Raw genomic sequence first — 6235 nt, 5'->3', positions numbered from 1 at the left:
TCGGCCCTGCTGGGCACTTTAATGATCAGATACAGACATACATATTACGGTTATAAATATATCAGAAATAATCCAATGTATCAAGTGCACGAAGATCATTTAGGTTTTTCCATCATCCAGTCCTTTTTCCCATCATGAACATAAGGTCCCGGGGCTGGGCTATTCAGCCCCGACACTTACGGCGAGGGCCTCTGCCTGTCTCTCACACCCTGGCACACCAATCCTAAATGAGTCTCTTCAGTCACTGGCTCAAGCAATCAATCAGACGGCATCTATCTGACTCTCAAATAACACAGTCTTCCCCTGAGTGGCATTATGGAAACAATAAACCCTATTTATTTCTCTGAGTAAACCCTAACGACCCTCATCCGATTAAACTTAACACACTAGACCACCTGCCGTCATTTGATTACATGGTCACCATCTGACGTAGTAAACTTAACACACTAGACCACCTGCCGTCATTTGATTACATGGTCACCATCTGACGTAGTAAACTTAACACACTAGACCACCTGCCGTCATTTGATTACATGGTCACCATCTGACGTAGTAAACTGTTTCTCGGATTACAAGAAAACATTTGACATTTGGCTTGTTACTCAGTGTGGTTACCTGAAGGTAGCAGTGCATCAAATGAGTGGATGGTGCCCACCTCCCACCTGCCTCACTAGAGTACCAGTTTGCGGTAAGTCTCAGTCGTCTCCTAGAATACGGTCAGCAAGAATTAGTTGACACTTAAATCTCCCGTTGCACTGTTGGGTGAACAAGGATATAGGAAAAACAAACTTTGTCCAGGAGTCTGATCGGCCGGAAAACTGTATGCAAAATTTTTCTCAGACGAGGTGGCCGAGAGGTTAAGGCGTTGGACTGCTAATCCAATAGGGTCTCCCTGCGTGGGTTCGAATCCCATCCTCGTCGTATGATATTTTCCCCTTTATGTTTTAGTATTTGTGCTGTACTTAAAACCACTCAAGCAAAACACACCACCTGCCCATGGGAAAAGTAACTGCTTCTTGATTGCACAAATTACTTCTCTGCTTAGGACTCTTGGCATGATCATATTATATAAATAATATCGATACCTTTCTTCCTCACCGATAAACTGTGCGTCCATCACCTTTGTATCATCTGTATATGTTACTTATGTAAACAGTGTTGGTACCACAAATATAAATACATAAGAATATTGAGGCGAAATGTGCAGAATAAATCGCAAAGGAAGAACTGATAGGAAGTTCCCAAGGCCAACGAGAATACAGTCAACACTGAGAAAAGAACACGCTGCCACAATATGCTGTTAGTGGCTCCTGACACCAGCACATTTACAACAGATGTATCACCACATGTCCACTGTTGGCATTTTGTGAGTTCAAAATTATTAGCATCCTCGTCTCATGACATATTTAGTGGTGATGGATTTTCACTATTCTCACCATCCCCCAGATGATTATTATAAACTCAGAGGCCATTTATCGTATTGGAGATAAGAAACGCAACCTTCAATGGCCCCCTCGTTACATGTATCGTCCCTTAAGTTTAAAAAAAAAAAAATCATCAACTTCAACAGTTTTGATCCAATTTAGACCAAATGTGGAAGGCTTGAGGAAGGCAAGAACGATGGGGGTCGATTCTAAAAACAATTACTCATAAGGTCAAGGTCACAGGGCAAAGTCAAAGTCTGACCCAAGTGTTTTTGTGTGAACATAGCAATTAAGAAATTTCTGATGTGATCTGGACCAAACTTGGTGGAAGGGTTTAGGACCAACCAAGGGCTTGGCTATGGTCAGACTCAAATATGAAGTCCATTTGGGTGGGGCCCGAGCGGGGATTTCCCTCTCTACAGCTCTGCCAAACCTCCTCTCTCTCTCTCTCTCTCTCTCTCTCTCTCTCTCTCTCTCTCTCTCTCCAGTGGCTTGTGGGGATCAGTGTCAGTCCAGCATTTTCCAACTGTATAATTTTGATTCACCCAAGTTTCGTCAAGATAAACAATGTTCTGGGAAGACTCTTTGACCTGCCGTATTTCTCTCAAAAATCTGGTCCGAGCTGCTGCTACATCGCTCCTTTCCATAAGGAACTTTCGGCCATCAACTTTTGCAAATTTGAAGCCCATTTGCAAGAGAATCCTGCGAAGAGACTCGTTGCTTCCGTTGAAAGATATGTTTTCCTTGAGTTCTTCGTAAATCTTGTGCAGTGTAGGAATTTCATGCCTTTCAAAGAATCCCAGGACAGTTCTTCTGACCACACGCTTATCGAAATCGACGAGATTCGTTACAGTTGCACTGCGCTTCTTTGTTGGTGACGAGAATACTGGCCGTTCTGGTGGCATTTGTGTCACACAAGCTTTATTAAATTTAGAGCAGATTCTTTGGACTGTTTTTTCGCTAACGTTGGTAGCTTTGGCAGTGCGAGCAACTGCTCTTGAAGGTGGAATTATAAAGTCTCCTAGCCTTTTCTTCTAAAAAATACTCGTTCACATTGTAAATAAGTTCTTTCTCCCGACTGTGGAGCAAACGAGAGCAAGTCGGAGTAGCTGCCATCGTGGGTGGGGATCAGGGAGGAAGTGACCGGTCACCTGTAGTCTGAGGTGGGTGTCCTTGACCTCTGGCACCGTCGGAAAGCGACGTTGTCACGTGGTGTGGAATTTATACAAATCATTGCTATTATCCTAAAAAGCGACACATTCATAGCACTATAGCCTTATTTAATATATTTAAAATTTACAGAATATTCAATATACAATTTCAAATAATAAATAGCTGACATATGACAGAGAGAGAGATAGGTACTGGGGCTAACGCGGCAAAGCTGTAGAGATGGAAATCCCCTCTTGGGCCCCACCCAAACGGACTTCATATTTGAGTCTGACTTTAATTAGATTTAAAGAGAGTAGGTTCCTTTCAAGGTCATAAAGAGAGGGTAGTTTGAAGGTTTTGTCCAATTTAGACCAAATTTGGTGGAAGGGTTCAAGGTAAGCCAAGGATGAAGAAGTTAAATTATGACAACACCCAGTCAAAGGTCATAGTCATAGGGTAAGGTCAAAGTTCAAAATTCCACCTATGCATTGTAGAGTACCAGCATTTACTTGATGTTTTGTCAGCATCTACTTTGCTTGCCATAACTAACTGAAATATGCATCACATCACAGCAAAGATGGATGAGAGGGAAATGGGTGGGATGGGAATGGGTGGGAAGTGTTGGGTGGTAAGCCATGACTGGCTATACATTGTGAAGATGAGTGATGTTGATTGATCGGTAAGGTGCAATTCAGATTTATCTCACAAACTTGGAGGTAGGAAGGAAAAAAAGTACAAAATACAAAACGTGGCAGCGTCTGGGCCCTTCGGCTAATGCCCTGGGTATAGGAGGTGTGGGAAAGTGATTTTGTGTGGTGTGGAGAGAGAGGGTGGTACAGTACGGTACGGTACGGTATGGTGTGGTACGGAACGGTACGGTATGATATGTCATGGTATGGTATGGCAATATGCTGTGTGGTGAGATGTGGCATCACCTAAGTCAGTAAAGTCTATAGGAGTGAAGCATATTTCACCAGAAAATAGCTAGTGAGGCAGGATAAAGTGGAAGGACTGGAGTGGGTGCAGGTGATGGGCTAGGATCGTGGTGGGGCCGGCGCGAGGAGTACACCCTGTGACGACAGATGTCGTTATGACGGGTGATGTAGGTGGGAAAGAGATTTCACATCAGATTCCAGAGCTAGAGTGCAGAAAATGGACTGCGTATGTGTATGCAGAGAGGAGTGTGAGGGATTGGGGTGGTCGCGGGTGGAGGCAGTGCGGGAGTAGTGAAGTGCTGATGGATGTTGTAGTGGGTGGGGCGGGGTGGAGTAGTGGTGGGTGGAGGCAGGGTGGGATTAGCCTGTACACTAAGTGATGGATGTTATACACTGGATGGTATGGGTGTGGTAAAGACTTACAACTCTCCCCCAGGATGAGGCCACACTTCCCCAAAAGAGGTAATTTAATTGTGGGGAAAACAGGCTCAGGTTCCATCCTAGTTTGAGACTAATAACAGTAAAAACAACAAGTATAACAAAATTATAAGCACCCGTTGCTTTTTTACTTGTTATGTTGCGACGCTGTTAAGAAATCGGATGAACACTGGAGAAATAGCCATTAGTATAGCTACACAGAAAAACAAATAAAAAATGTTAAGGGTGACATCGTATATGCTGATGTCGTTACTTCATTCCATAATTAAATATAAACAGAGAATACGATCTGCAGAAGGAGAAAGGGAGAGATATGGCGAAAAATTTGATGTAAGAGCTACAGTGTAAGAAAACGTGGAAAATTAATGCTGAGTTTTACCCCATCCCACAAAACCCACGGCGTGTGAGGTATACAAACTAGAAAGCAACTCACTTGCCTAAGTCAGCCCTGGCTTTACGGGTTTTGAGGGCCAGTGAGAGGGTTGTATAATTTAGGAAGACTACGGTACAAGTGGTGGGTCCTGGGGCTATATTACAGGGTTAACCTCTGTACTACAAGGACGTCTTTTACCCGATATTCATATTACTACCTCACACTGAAGAGATCAGTAACACTCAAGCACATTAACCCTTTCAGCACAGTGACTTTTATTATACTCCTGTTCTCTGTACACAATTTTACACAGCTTAGTAGTGACTTTTTCACCCTGAACAGATAACATAATATAACCTTCACTAACCTCTTCACTACCACGGGACTCTTCCAAGCTGAGTATTATCGTCTGCTGGCAGCAAAAGTAAACTAAAAGAAAAATGTCATCCGATACAAGGTGTTAGGGAATAATAAGCACATTAAACAGGTAAAGACGAACTGCTAGGAAGACTGCTGTAGCTGTCAGGTAGGGTCCAGTAAAGTACATGCTTAATGAGGTAATGGTTTATGACTATCTACTACGAATATAACAGCCGGTGCAGTAGATTTTGAGACTACCACACCTTCCGCCCGAGGACGGCATGATCATAGTATTATTTCTGTTTCCAAATATTATTTTTATAAGCTCAAAGGAAATTTGATAGTGCAGAGACAAATGAAGATTATATTTACTTGCAAAAATAGAAAACTTTCTCTCTCATCTGCCAAGTAAAAGTGTCTGACAGAAAAATGAATTAATAAATACAAGAAGCGGTGCCAACGCACAGCCAACCCTTCCCCGGCAGTCATTTTAGTGCTGACGTATAAACACAACACGATATCTAGTCAAAGATGTCACATATCAAATTTCGAGTAAATTGGGTGAAAATTGACGATTTTATGTCCATTTGATATTTTTGGCCCGACCCACTTGACATTGACTCCCCTACCGCTAACTGAGAGGTGACCCCCAAGATGTAATGAGGCATATCATAGGATGCAGATTTGAAAGCTGTATCCTTAGGCTTTAACTTCATGTCGATATGAAGAATTTGAAAGGAGTTACGGTGAAAAAACGATTTCAATTTGCAATTTTTCTTACATTTTTTGGGGGCCTACAGTCTGGGTCTTGGCTCAGTTTGGCGCAATCTTTAATCAGGTGACTAGAAGGTCATAGCCCATCATCCCTGTGATTTTAGTCAAAATCGCACCAGTAGTTTTCGCGTAAAGTTGTTCACAGACAGACAGACAAACAATCAAACAGATAAACCAAGTGAAAACAATACCCGTCCCCAAGCCCCTCCGAGGCGGGAACGAGTAAAAATGGGGGGGGGGGAGGGTCCGGGAAAGTTAGTGCATCACAATGCAGTGGTTTATGGCTAAATGCTTAGGGTATAATAAGTTGTCCATTATTATATAAGACCTTGAGATATGGCTAGAGGCTATCCAGTGGTGACATGGCTTTCAGGTAGCACTCAGGTATATTACAGTAGGTGTCCGAGCATGACTGACGGGACGAAATGAATACTAACATACTGCTGGCAGTCAAAGATTGTGCAGCCACGTAATGAGTGGAAACCTAAGGGACAGGGAACTGAGACGGGAAATGGCACAAGATCCTGACACAGTGAGAGCTGCATCAAGTGAACAGAAGTACACATGCTGCCATGATGAATGGTCTCCCAATGTAAACACAAATTCTGCTCCATGACTGATGTATTTTACTCTCGCCAAAGCCAGACGATTTTGCACATCACTTGGAAACTTCCTCTGACTTTTATTTCTTCTCTGGGCATAGGTTTAACAGTCCATTCCCTTAGGCCCAACAGTCCTCCTAAGTGCTTCACACATGCATACATCACCACTTCGACACT

At 43.0% G+C, this 6235-nt stretch overlaps 1 non-coding gene across 1 annotated transcript; it reads left to right on the top strand.

Moving 5' to 3' along the window:
* The first annotated feature begins 839 nt into the window (after positions 1 to 839).
* On the top strand, positions 840 to 921 carry TRNAS-GCU (transfer RNA serine (anticodon GCU)). The gene has a single exon. It is a non-coding gene; the product is annotated as a tRNA-Ser (tRNA).
* The last annotated feature ends 5314 nt before the right edge of the window (positions 922 to 6235 follow it).

Source organism: Coenobita brevimanus, chromosome 114 (assembly GCF_032717465.1).
Source record: "Coenobita brevimanus isolate Jiangsu-jjx chromosome 114, ASM3271746v2, whole genome shotgun sequence".
Classification (NCBI taxonomy): domain Eukaryota; kingdom Metazoa; phylum Arthropoda; class Malacostraca; order Decapoda; family Coenobitidae; genus Coenobita; species Coenobita brevimanus.
Note: the sequence above shows the minus strand (reverse complement) of the source record. Positions and strands in the feature narration are given on the sequence as shown.